The sequence below is a fragment of the Macrobrachium nipponense genome, chromosome 7, assembly GCF_015104395.2.
Source record: "Macrobrachium nipponense isolate FS-2020 chromosome 7, ASM1510439v2, whole genome shotgun sequence".
In the NCBI taxonomy this organism is placed as follows: Eukaryota; Metazoa; Arthropoda; class Malacostraca; order Decapoda; family Palaemonidae; genus Macrobrachium; species Macrobrachium nipponense.
Genome location: NC_061109.1, coordinates 52,259,820 through 52,273,213, shown reverse-complemented (window position 1 = coordinate 52,273,213; position 13,394 = coordinate 52,259,820). Strand labels below are relative to the sequence as shown.

Genomic DNA, 13,394 nt, shown 5'->3' with positions numbered 1-13,394 from the left:
TGAAACCTTACAATATGTGAACTGGGGAAACAGTGCGGTAATGAAATACTTGCTGGCCAGTTTTGCAGCGGTCGAAAACAGTGCTCGAAGCGAGGGCTTCTCAAATGAGGACTGTAGAAACTTCAGATGGCTTCTTGACCCCATACTCCAGGAAGAAATGTCAATCTTAAAACTTGAAGGGCAGGTTCCTCCTCAAAACCACTTGTAGGATGTTTCTTCTATGAAGGCTTGCTCAATGTCGGAATCTCTCTCTCTCTCTGACTAAGACGACTTTACTTGTTTCCGTTCACTCTCTCTCTCTTGCGTCCTCTTCCCCTCTTATCCTTCGTCTCTTCCTTCTTGTCTCTATAATGATCTGATTTCTCTACTTCCTCAGTCATATATACGTATATATACGGCGATTTGGGGGCGGGGCTGAAAAGGGCAGAGCTTGACCACTAAACGTCGTCTCCCGACAGGAACTTTTTAAAAAGATCCAGACGAAAAGTTACATCATAATGCGCGGCGTTTCTGACGACTCGACAGCGCATGCTGAGTTCCATAACACAACTGAGTATTCTTGAACAATCATGAGAACAGACGCCTCCAACACGTGCGCGAATGCCTCCTTGCTGCAGACCTACTCGAAAAAGATGCATTTTTCTTTCCTTTAATATATAATTCTTTGCTATAAAGCGATTACCATGACACAGACCAAACCTAAAAGAATACCTGTCGATACAATGGTACACTTCTATGTGCCTGACTCAGTACCAAGCTTTAAAATTAGGGAAGACACTACCAGGCTGCATTTTCATTTGGTTCAGGAAAAAATGTACCCACTATGACTAGCAAACTAAAAGCTTTACAAATTTCAAAGGAAATTTCCATGTCTTTAAGGTAATGCACAGCAAAATGGAATTATATTGCCATTGCACTTCATTAATTACATCCTCCAGACCAATTAAAAAAACAGAATGAAGTAGCAATAAATTTCACATCATGAATACAAAGCCCCTCGTTTTTACATGTTTCACATTTCCCAGTTTCATTTTGTTGCCGATTTTTTTTCAACACATCATTCACTTGTCTGCAGTTTGCTTTTTTTTGTAGAGCAATACTACTGTGTATTCAATAATTATTGTATTTTTGCATAAAAATATATGTACTATACTGAGAGAGAGAGAGAGAGAGAGAGAATGACGGCACAAGAATTTTTTTTATAAATTTAGGGGAGATGGTGAGGACTAACCATGTTTGTATGATAAATAAATTTAATGATTTATCTAATAATAATTACTGATTTTCAAATAATAATAATAATAATAATAATAATAATAATAATAATAATAATAATAGTAATAATAACAATAATAATAATAGTGTTGAATAAAATGGCAGAATTCAGCGAATTAATCTTATATATTATCTTTTCTATTTTTCTTATTACTCGCTTTTCTGGCTCTGCGATACTTCGCAATAATTGTCCAATATTCATATTAGGGATAATGCTGAAAGTGATTTTTATTCAGAACAGGCTTTATTAATCAAAGCCTGGTATTATCAGTATACGTACTGGTATTATCAGAATACTGGTACATGGGAAGGCGTTCCTCTGGTTCAGATCAAGCAGGGGTCGTCGTCGGTGTTGGTATCATTCCATAAGAGAGGTCAATGTCAGGCCGGGGTCGTCTCTAGTATTCAGCTGGTATTACTGCTGGTATAACTCTGGCTTATCGCGACGTTTCAACATTCTCGTAGGTCATCTTCTTGGCTAGTTAACAATAGAAGTGAAGAGATGGTGTCTGCATGCCGATATTTATAATGGCTCGAATCCTAGAGCTGCATTCTCATTGGTCAAGCCGGTCTGGTGCAAAGTCTGGGATCTGTCGTCGATGGCAGGGATGCAGCCGTGCGAGCACTCGAGTAGTGTATCGGGGAATGAATATAAGGAGTCCTACCTGTGGTAGGAATCCTATCAACCCGCTGGTGCTCCTGGATATTTGGGTGGTCGTTCGCTGCTGATCTTCGGATGGCGGTAGGGAGGAGAAACGTTTCTTGGGTAATGTTCAAGTTAGGTTTCTCCTTTCCTATATGGAGGGCTTCCAGGATTTGTAAACATCGAGGATCGGTGGTTTGGTCAATTATTTTGATATTAGGTACAATATCGCTCCTTTTTATTCTTATGTTAAGGGCAGTCCTGGCGTGATTATAAATGGCTCCCTCTTGGGCGTGGCAGGAGATTCTCTTGGAGAATCGCATGATGGTCATGCCGATGTATTTGCTGAGGCATTCTGGGTCAGGGCACGTGTATTAGTAGACCATCCCTCTTTAAGGGATCCTGCAGTGGGAACGCTGGGTTGTTCATCATCACCAGGCTGCTAGTCTTCTTCATTTTATAATATGTTATTAAAATGTTATTTTCATAATAAAATAAATTTTTGAACATACCCACCTGGTAGTTATATATATAGCTGACATCAGGGACGTAAGCTATATTATATAACTACCAGGTGAATTAGATGTTCAAAATTAATGGTCTTGTCCTGATTGGCGGGGGTGACATTTCTCTCTATGATGATCTTGAGGGCTTGCTCGTCCTCCTTATACCTTCAGTGAAAGTGCCCTTTGTAAAAAAGCTTGATGGGCTTTGGGATGTCGGGGCAGGGTTCCTGGAGGTACCAATCTTCAACTTTCTTTGCTATCACAGCATCAACGGCGCGATTAGTGTCCGTTGTCGACGAGGACCTGGGCCGTTTGTACCAGTTCCCTGTGTGTCGCTACAGGAAGAGCAGTGCGAGAGCGCCCTCCTGACGAAGGCGCTGATGGTGGAGTGCTTATACCTCTCAGGGAACTCGCTCTCTCCGTTCATATATATACCCAGGTTTATCGGCTTTGTGTACACGTTCGTGCGGAATCAGGTGTCTTGCTGCTCGACAAGGACGTCGAGGAAGGGGAGGCGGCGGTTTTGGCAGTGTTCTATGGTAAAGGAAAGGCAACTGTGATCATGAAATGCCAGTCGCAGCTGCTCTATCTCTTCCTGGGAGTCAGCGCTGACGAAAGTGTCATCGATGTAGCGCACATACATCCTTGGTTTGCTGGAATTTTGGAAGACACTCTCTTCGACGGTGCCCATGTAAAAATTGGCGAAGAGGACTCCAAGGGGAGAACCTGTCGCCACCCCGTCGATCTGGGTGTACATGTGGCCGTAGTGGTCGAAAAAGGGGGCCTTCTGAGTGCAGATTCAAGCCGCTATAAATATCGGCATGCAGACACCATCTCTTCACTTCTACTGCTAACCAGCCAAGAAGATGACCTACGAGAAGGTTGAAACGTCGTGATAAGCCAGAGCTATACCAGCAGTAATACCAGCTGAATACCAGAGATGACCCTGGCCTGACATTGACCTCTCTTACGGAATGATACCAACACCGACGACGACCCCTGCTTGATCTGAACCAGAGGAACGCCTTCCCATATACCAGTATTCTGATAATACCAGTATACTAATAATACCAGTCTTTGATTAATAAAGACTGTTCTGAATAAAATACCACTTTCAGCATTATCCCTAATATGAATATTGGTCAATTATTGCAAAGTATTGCAGAGCCAGAAAAGCGAGTAATAAGAAAAATAGAAGAGATAATATATAAGATTAATTCACTGAATTCTGCCATTTTATTCAACAGAACTTGTTTAATTAAAAGAAGGTCGTCAATTGACTGGTTAAGCAACATTGGGGCTGGTCAATCGTTGGATGGGTGACCGCTCTCCTCGGAGTTGATTCCTTGGGAAAGAATCTTTACCATAATTTCCTCAGTCTACTCAGCTGTAAATGAGTACCTATTCCTGATGGGGTAGGGTCCAGCTATGGGTTAAATAGCAAAACTCAGCAATGATGGAAAGAAATGAAGAATTAAACGACAACTACGTAAATGGAACCTCTGGCAACAGAGGAGCTTCGTCCGGCATCCAGGTATTCAGCCCAATTGAAGGGGAAGACGGTCGGAAATATGGAGATCCTACATCAGAAGCAACCCAACGGAGAAAGGATATAGAAGAAGGTTGGTCAACATCTGGAATGAGAGGAATAACACCCCCCAAACAGAGCAGAGGCTGGCAGACCAAGTAAGGAACATAAAGAAGAAGAAATGGCTCTCCCCAACAGAAAGAGAGGAACTGGAAAGGGAAATGACACACAGCAACGAATTACAAGAAGACAAACTGTGAGACGATGCCACAAAAGATGACAGGGATGATGAGGTATCAAACAACAACACATGAGGAAACACCAACGAAGTAACAGACAGGACAGAATGGGTAGAAAAGATCAGGCAATGGATGACGCCAGATACAGAGAGAACAAAGATCTCCTCCAACACCCAGAAATTAAGGGAGAAAACAAGTGAGGTCAATGAAATAATGAGACTAATACACACCACCAATATCACAGAAACAAATAACTTGATATGCAGGAGCAAGATTAGTAGCAGAACTGATGGGGACACAAACACCAACACCACCAGCACAACCAACCCAACAGAAATCAAAACAGCAACCGCCTTGGAAAAGGTGCCTGGAAAAGCAAATCATGGTGATGAGATCTGACTTGAGTAAACTGAAAGAGATGGCCGAAAAAAGGCTAAGAAGCAAGAAAACAAGGGAGGAACTGAACGAGAAATACAAAGTACAGGAGAGGGGACTAAACAACACAATAGAGGATGTAACAGAGGCTTAAGGCCAAAGCACATAAGATCCAACAATACATGATCAGGAATAAGGGATACCAACAGAACAAACTATTTGGAACCAACCAGAAAAGACTACAGCCAACTAAGAGGGGAAGACAACCACCAAGAAATTCCTGAAGCCGAACCAAGTAAGAGACTCTGGGAAAACATATGGAGCAATCCGGTATCACACAACAAACATGCAACATGGCTCCAGGAAGTCAAGGCAGAAGAAACAGGGAGAATAAAACAAAGATTCAATGACATCACAACAGACAGTCAGACACCAACTAAAGAAAATGCCCAACTGGAAAGCCCCAGGTCCCGATGAAGTCCATGGATACTGGCTCAAAAACTTCAAGGCCCTACACCCACGAATAGCAGAACAACTCCAGCATTGTATCTCAAATCACCATGTGCCCAAATGGATGACCACAGGAAGAACATCCTTAGTCCAGAAAGACAAGAGTAAGGGAAATATAGCCAGTAACTACAGGCCTATCACCTGCCTACCAATAATGTGGAAGTTACTAACAGGTATCATGAGTGAAAGGCTATACAACTACCTAGAGGATACAAACACCATCCCCACACCAACAGAAAGGCTGCAGAAGGAAGTGTAGGGGCACAAAAGGCCAGCTCCTGATAGACAAAAAGGTAATGAAGAACAGTAAGAGAAAGAAAACCAACCTAAGCATGGCATGGATAGACTATAAGAAAGCCTTCGACATGATACCACACACGCCTGACAATATATGAGGCAGAGGAATACACCATCAGCTTCCTCAAAAATACAATGCGCAACTGGAATACAATACTTACAAGCTCTGGAATAAGACTAGCAGAGGTTAACATCAGGAGAGGGATCTTCCAGGGCGACTCACTGCCCCCACTACTCTTCGTAGTAACCATGATTCCCAGGACAAAAGAACTGCAGAAGATGGATGCTGGGTACCAACTCAAGAAAAGAGGCAACAGAATTAACCATCTGATATTCATGGACGACATCAAGCTGTATGGTAAGAGCATCAAGGAAATAGATACCCTAATCCAGACTGTAAGGATTGTATCTGGGGACATCAGGATGGAGTTTGGAATAGAAAAATGCGCCTTAGTCAAACATACAAAAGGGCAAAGTAACAAGGACTGAAGGGATAAAGCTACCAGATGGGAGCAACATCAAACACACAGATGACACGGGATACAAATACCTGGGAATAATGGAAGGAGGGGATATAAAACACCATGAGATGAAGGACACGATCAGGAAAGAATATATGCAGAGACTCGAGGCGATACTCAAGTCAAAACTCAACGCCGGAAATATGATAAAAGCCATAAATACATGGGCAGTGCCAGTAATTTGATACAGTCCAGGAATAGTGGAATGGACGAAGGCAGAACCCCGCAACATAGACCAGAAAACTAGGAAACATATGACAATACACAAAGAGCAAATACGGACAGACTATACATAACACCAAAGGAAGGAGGCAGAGGACTACTAAGCATAGAGGACTGCGTCAACATCGAGAACAGAGCACTGGGGCAATATCTGAAAACCAGTGAAGACGAGTGGCTCAAGAGTGCATGGGAAGAAGGACTAATAAAAGTAGACGAAGACCCAGAAACATACAGAGACAGGAGAATGACAAACAGAACAGAGGACTGGTACAACAAACCAATGCACGGACAATACATGAGACAGACTAAAGAACTGGCCAGCGATGACAAATGGCAATGGTTACAGAGGGGAGAGCTCAAGAAGGAAACTGAAGGAATGATAACAGCAGCACAAGATCAGGCCCTAAAAACCAGATATATCCAAAGAACGATAGATGGAAATAACATCTCTCCCATATGTAGGAAGTGCAATACGAAAAATGAGACCATAAACCACATAGCAAGCGAATGTCCGGCACTTGCACAGAACCAGTACAAAAAGAGGCATGATTCAGTGGCAAAAGCCCTCCACTGGAGCCTGTGCAAGAAACACCACTACCTTGCAGTAATAAGTGGTACGAGCACCAACCTGAAGGAGTGATAGAAAACGATCAGGCAAAGATCCTCTGGGACTATGGTATCAGAACTGATAGGGTGATACGTGCAAACAGACCAGACGTGACGTTGATTGACAAAATCAAGATGGAAGTACCACTCATTGATGTCGCAATACCATGGGACACCAGAGTTGAAGAGAAAGAAAGGGAAAAAAGGGAAAAAATGGATAAGTATCAAGACCTGAAAATAGAAATAAGAAGAATATGGGATATGCCAGTGGAAATTGTACCCATAATCATAGGAACACTAGGCATGATCCCAAGATCCCTGAAAAAGAATCTGGAAAAACTAGAGTCTGAAGTAGCTCCAGGACTCATGCAGAAGAGTATGATCCTAGAAACGGCACACATAGTAAGAAGAGTGATGGACTCCTAAGGAGGCAGGATGCAACCCGGAACCCCACACTATAAATGCCACCCAGTCGAATTGGAGGACTGGGATAAAGCAAAAAAAAAAAAATAAATAAAATAAATAATAATAATAATAATATGTTTTATTAAAAGTGATTGCTGCCTCAGCTGCATTAATTTTATAAAGGTTCTCTATTTTTCTAATTATTATTTTCTCATTGTTGCTTAAACTGGTGAGCAATGCACCAAAGGTTGACATATCTCAATTATGTAATAGTCAAAGCCGATTGGATTTTTATTGGTAAAAAATTCCAGTGGGGGTAGTCAATACATATGCCCCGCCCGAGGATGTCCTGAGAAGTACATTGGAATGACTACTATGCATCTTGCAAAGAGAATCTCCTGTCACGCCCAAGAAGGGGCTATCAAGAATCGCCCTCACTGCCCACCGAGACACAATCGCCCGCAATTGTATTATCCACAACACTAGGATAATAGGGAGAGCACCCGACCCTCGCCGTCTGCGCCTTCTGGAGGCGTTAATCACCCAGGAGCAAAACCCCTCCATGAACACGACGCAGAAGGCCTTTTTGCTCCCAACCTGCATGTGACGGAACACACCAGTAACGGCAAACTTCACCGTATCGCCGCACGAAAACACCCCAATTCAAGAGGAAAATAACACCGAAGACGACATTAATACCATGAATAATACCAGCAGTGACGTCACACGTCCTTTGACCAATCAAAATGAAGCCTGGCATGATGGTATGCAGCTGAGAAGATCAGCACGCCTGTTGAGCACATAAAGCAGCTCCCCATTTACTAGCCAATGAAAAGGCAGCGGCACGAAGCCCCCGCTGCACCACCACAATAAAAGCAGACAGACTCACCCTCTCACTTCAGTCCTTCACCCACCTCCGCCTACAAGGATGTCTGAGGTTTTTCAGACAAAACGTTGCAGTCCCACAAAAAGAATAGAAAAGAATAGAATTTAATATCAATTCTACCTGCAATAAACTCAACGGGATATACCCAAAAATTTGACTACCCCCACTGGAATTTTTTACCAATAAAAATGATATTGTTATGATACAATAAAGTTTTGTACATACTTACCTGGCAGATATATACAATTAAATGGCCCACCCAGCCTCCCCTCAGGAGACAGGTGGAAGAGAAAATCTGATTAGAAAACGGGAATGGTTCCTAGTCCTGCCACCCAGTGTAAGGGTGGTAGATCACCTGACCTACCTGTAGCGTGTGCCGCGAAATTTGAATTTCTGTCGGGAACGACGGAGTCTAAGCTAAGTATATATCTGCCAGGTAAGTATGTACAAAACTTTATTGTATCATAACAATATCATTTTTGTACATGAACTTTCCTGTCAGATATATACTTAGCTGATTGGCACCCTTGGTGGTGGGCAAGAGACAGCTAACTACTGAAATAGACAGGAAAACAACATACGTTGTAGGTAAACATAAAGAACCTTGGTTCCTACCTGGTTAGGCGGAAGACTTCATGGCTACTGCCTAGGAGTTTGCTTCGCCTCAAGAGCCTCAGCGAGGTAGTGACCTTATGCTAAGAGTTCTTGTGGATCCGTCAATGGGGTCTTATCCGCTTACTCGACAGAATCCTGAGGATCTTTGTCAATGGGTGCTAATCCACTTATATGACAAAACACCTTGCCTAATGGCATAATCAAGGAGCACAACACCGATCCCGACCACCTGATCCTAACACCCGGGTTAGCAATAAGATTGAAAGAAGTTACCATGAACATTCTTTCAAACAACCCTAAAAAAAACCCACACCAAATTCTAAAAAGTAATTAAGGATCGGCATCAGCTCCCTGTCCCAGCAACGAATCCGCAGATACGTATGGACCCAGCGAGAAGCATTTCTCGTAAGTCACTCTTACATCCTTCAGGTAGTGGGATGCAAAGACAGAGTTGCATCTCCAGTACGTGGCAGCTGGAATGTCCTTCATAGACAAAATCCTACGAAAAGATAAAGAAGTCACAATGGCTCGCACCTCATGCGCTTTTACTCTAAGCTGCTTGAAGGAGTCGTCCTCGCACGCCCCATGTTCAGAGATGACAATTCTCACAAAGAAGGCCAGGGCATTTAAAGACATGGGTCTTCTTGGGTCCCTCACCGCACACCAAAGACTCTCTAGGCTACCCTTAATCTGTTTCTTCCTTTGAAGATAGAACTTAAGGGCCCTGACTGGGCAAAGAGACCTCTCAATCTCCATCCCTACCAAGGGGGAGAGTCCCTTAACCTCGAGCTTCTAGGCCAGGGTTTGAGGGGTTTTTGTTCTTTGCCAGGAATCATGGCTAAAAAGGACATATTTCCGAGTCTCCTTTAAATCCGACACACGAGTGCAAGGAAGAAGTTCACTTGTCCTCTTAGCAGTCGCGAGGGCCAAGAGAAAAATACCTTCCCTCGTCAGGTCTCTAAAAGAAGCCTGATGGGGAGGCTCGAACTTGTTGGATGTGAGGAATTTGAGAACCACGTCCAGATTCCAACTAGGTGAAAGTGAGGACTTCTCTTGGAGGTCTCTAAGGACCGGATGAGATCATGAAGATCCTTGTCCTCCACTATCTTTAGACCTCTGTCTCTAAAGACAGCGGAGAGCATGCTTCTATATCCTTTATTGTGGATACCGGTAGGTGAGAACATCAGCAATGTCGGTCACAGAGGTAATTGAAGAGGACAGCTTCTTCGACCTGCACCATCGTCGAAAGACTTCCCACTTCGACTGGTACACCCGTAATGTTGAGCCTTTCGCAAAAATCCTATCGCTCTGACGAGTCTTTCGAAGTTGAAAAGGCAGTCAGGCAGAGAGCGGGGAGGATTTGAGAAAGCTCTCGAAGTGGGGTAGTCTGAGCCGATCTCTCCTTAGTGGAAGGGATTTGGGAAGTCCATTATCCATTCCAGAACCTCTGAGAACCATTCTTGAGCAGGCCAAAAGGAAGCGATAAGGGTAGAGTCATCCCTGTAGAGGACAGGAACTTTTTCATCAATTCCCCCACCAGTTAGTTTGTGGGGGAAAGACCTACGCCTCGATGCCTGACCAGTCCAGTAGGAGAGCGCGAATGCTATTGCTCTTGGGTAATCAAATGCGGAGCAAAAGTTGTCCTGTCTCCTGTTCTGATACGCGGCGCACAGGTCTACATGTGGCCTGCCTCACAGGGACCATAGGCTTAGGCACACATCGAGATTGAGGGTCCACTCCATAGGAAGGACTTGGTTCCTCTTGCTCAACAGGTCCACCCTCACATTCCTCTCTCTCCCTGAATAAATCTGGTAAGGAGCGCGATCCCTCTCTCCTCCATCCAAAAGAAGGGTTTTTGTTACCTCCTAAAGGGAGAAGGAATGTGTCCTCCTTGTTTCTGAAGGATGTCAGAGCCGTGGTGTTGTCCGAATTGACTTGGACCACCGTGTCTCTGACTTCATACTGAAACCACTTAAGAGCCAGAAAGATTGCATACAGTTGAAACATGTTGAAGTATCAGTTAACCTGGTCCCCCTTCCAGATGCCTGACACTTCATATGTCCCTAGTGCTGCTTCCCCTCACTACTCTGACGTGTCAGAGAACAATACTAGGCCTACACCGTATCGTGTAACTGACTCGGGCGCTCTGACAGCTGCCGACTGACTGCGTACGGTATCGAGGAAAGTTGCTCAAGAAGAGACGAAGATTCTCATATCCGAGCAAGTCACTTGACCATCGTATTTGAAGGGTTAAGCCGAAAGACTATAATCTGTTTGTTACCGATGTCGGACGGAGAAGGCATGAGCCCCACAGGAGAAAGTCAAATGCCTTCAAGAGACCGAGGTTCCTGAAGGCAAAACCTTCTCATACTAGTTTAATCTCAGTTAAGGAGAAACAACACTATATGCCGTAGAAGACGAAGGAGGATAGAGAAGCAACTTGCTTCTTCACAGTCCAATCGAGAGAAAGATTCTCAAGATTCTGAACCCGTGCTTACCAAAGACTTAAAAAGCTAACCTCTAAATTGATGCTATCCGATGATAAGTCGTTAGCTATGAAAGCGGATCGTTTTCAGCAAAGGAAAACTCCGGGAAGTACTGCCTGCAGAACTGCTTTTCATGGGCTGAATATAGAAAGCAGAACTGTCAGTCTGAGGAACAGGCGATGTCTTCCGATACATCTGTTAATTCGGGGTGAACAAAGTACTTGCACACCTAGGAATACGAGAAATTTTCTGCAGACAAACTCCGATGTCTGCAGAAAACATTCCTCATAACTTAGTGCGAAGCAGCGGTGGACTATTACAGACTTCCGTTACAGGGCGGTATACAGAAAAAGAAAGAGTCCAATAAATATCTCTGTGAAAAAAACTAGCAATGTCGAAGGTGATGAAACCGAGCGACATAGCAGAAGATGGTCATTCATGCATGCAAGAATCCCCGTTAATCAAGGACCTAAGTCCGTGATTATTGGGCAGAGATACGGTTCGGCAGTACATCATTGCAGGAGAGAGAGAATTAACAGACCGCGTATCGCTGAGGGTCAGCTGGTACTGAGGTAACTGAGCTGCTATGGCAAAGACAACAGTCTCATACAACGTAGCTCTTGCCGCCTCTTCATCCTGAGTCGCCAACTATTCCATTCTACAAAGGAATGGGTTCTGCTAGCGCCATCGAGCAGAAAAATACAACCACACACAAATTTTGTCAGCATTATCAATAACCTAAACCCAATAGTTTCAATTTTTATAAAGTAAAAATTATTTAGCCGACGCCATGGCCAATGATTACGAGCCAAGAGTCGAAAAAACATTCATTACGTAAGCAAAGTAAACACCTTTTGAAGAAATCTGCCCATCCACTAGGCAGAAACTCATTCTCCTTGTTCCATCGGCTCTGAAACCCAAAGACTTTAGGAATGGCGGAACAATACATAGATGTGGGTGGGGTATCTGTGATAGCGTAGTAATACTACTGTAGCAGTAGTGCCGCAACAGTATATGCGTAATATACATGAATTAAACGTTTAGGTCAGCTGCTGGGATCCTTGAGGATCATTTAGCACTTCTTACAACTACTCGAGAAATTAGTTTTTATAGCCAGAAGTTAAATTTTCTAATCCAACAATGCCCATGATAGCCTTCAGTGTTATCCTGAATTATAACGAGGCCAAAGTGGGTGGAGCCTCATGAAGTTATCATTCTGTCGATAATTACTGGTGAAGGTTTAAAGCCAAAATACGGTACCGGCTATTTTTTTTTCAGTAAATAGGTAGATAGCCAATAAATAAAAATAGCTTGACATTGGATATAGCAGTTATCAAATCAAGCTTGTCTATTATGTTTTTGAAAATTACCAACTATTCCCTACATCTTGTCAATCTGATTGTGACCTATAAAGTAGACTCTAATTTCTTAGGAAACTTATTTTGGGAGTTAGACTAATAATCAAAGTGTTTTTGTATTTATTGACATATTTTGTTGGGTTGTTCATTATGACAATTATCAGTGGAGAGGTTTCAGAGTTCATAAAGGTGTGCTGCTTTGCTTGTATTTAAATTTGTTTGTTATTGTTGCCAGAGGTATAGCCTTCGTTACGTATAGTCAATCATCCATCGAGAAAGAGGGAAGAAATGCTGTCATAAGTTACGTAACGAGTGCGTTCGAAACCTTTTCTCTGAGTAAGTTAGCCCGTCTTCAAAAAAAGTCACTTTTACATTGTAAGTACCAAATTTATTCAACCTACGTAATGCAGAATGCAGTCAAAATTTATGTGTACATATAATGTGTACTCTGAATAAGCGTTATATATTTATGAAATGCATAGATAAAAAGTTATTGCGAAAAAACCGTGTTACAGAGGCCCTGAATCTCATAGTAGGACTGCCTGTATTATTATTATTATTATTATTATTATTATTATTATGTTGCCCATTTGCTGGTTGTAAAATGCTTGAGATGACTTTGAAATGATATGTATTGATAAAATAATTTCAAAAATTAATAACAACTTTCTGTAGTAAATAACTTTTTTTTATCATAAATGTATTTGTACAATCACAAAAATACTAAAATGATGTAACAAACCTAGCATTCTATTTGGTGGTATTTCATTATTATGTTGCCAATTTGGTGGTTGTGAAATGCTTACAATGACTTTGAAATAATGTGTATTAATAACATAATTTCAAAAATAAATAGCAACTTACAATAGTAATTAATTTTATCATAAATGTATTTGTACATAATCACAAAAATACTAAAATG

The 13,394-nt window shown here is 42.5% G+C and overlaps 1 protein-coding gene across 3 annotated transcripts in view; it reads right to left on the bottom strand.

Moving 5' to 3' along the window:
* The window catches only part of LOC135217718 (dyslexia-associated protein KIAA0319-like protein), a 248,419-nt gene that overhangs the window by 36,735 nt on the left and 198,290 nt on the right, over positions 1-13,394 (bottom strand). The window lies entirely within an intron of this gene.